Raw genomic sequence first — 1,066 nt, 5'->3', positions numbered from 1 at the left:
CTGCTGAATCGTTGTTTTTGGGCACTGCTGTTTCAAGATGAGATGTTCCACAGATCATTTCTATACAAATATAAATCTAAAGAGTTGTTCAACTATTTTATTAACTTAGATTATATCGATAAAATATTTGTTGTGTGTAGTAAGACTCTGCAGCTTTAATAAAAATAACAGAAGATTTGAGTGTTGTTACTTTTTTTTTTTTTGGAGTTGGGCTGGATTTTTGGATTGTATTATTTATTTTATTTTTTTAGCTGGGCTTCTACACTTTGTCTACAGCTGATGCCTGCTGATCCACTTAAGGTTGCGTTTCAGAGCGGTAATGTGAGAACACTGAGGTCTCAGTAAGATTTGTAGAGTTCTTCATGCTAAAAAGAAATTCGTGTTGTGTGACACTGAGGCTCTTTGGTGTTTATGAGGATGCTTTGAGGCTGGTGGTCCACAGAGAAATACATTCCGGTGTTACTTTGCCACAAAGACAGAGGCTGTCTGATCTCAGAGGAGACCACGTAAGATTAGGGTCTCCTAGAAAGGTAGCTCATCCTGATTTTGCTCTGGATCATTGAATCCGGTATGATATCACTAGAGCCAATCAATCCTTGCTAGTATTTAGAAAGATTTAAGTTCAGAGCCTTTCCTGCAAAGGCTGTTGTCACTTGCTTCTTAAGCAAAAGGAAGTTTCTTAGCATTGTAGTAATACTAAGAACATGAGAAGTACGCCTGGTCAGGTGGGGGTGGACATTCGATAGCTTGTTCCCCCAGAGACAAGTGGTGGGTGTTGAGGGAAGCGGGGAGTCACCACCGCACGAAGCCTGTCCAGCTCGCAGGAAGGTCCAACGAGCTTTGTGTCAGCTTGCCTTCAGACCCCTCTGCTTCACACCGACCCCCAGACCCATTCTCCGTGAGTTTGCCTCGTCCCTTTTTTTGACTCTTTGGCTTCTGTTAAGTCCCAAAGCAATGTTTTTCACAGTTTAATTCTATGCTGTGTTTATTTCAAAACCTATTGCCTCATTGGTTGACCATTATATTGTGAGAGAGAATGAATGGTCATTTCCCATCGCCTTTTTTT

This window comes from Cariama cristata, unplaced genomic scaffold (assembly GCF_000690535.1).
Source record: "Cariama cristata isolate BGI_N322 unplaced genomic scaffold, ASM69053v1 scaffold19468, whole genome shotgun sequence".
Taxonomy (NCBI): domain Eukaryota; kingdom Metazoa; phylum Chordata; class Aves; order Cariamiformes; family Cariamidae; genus Cariama; species Cariama cristata.
This window is presented reverse-complemented; position numbering follows the sequence as displayed.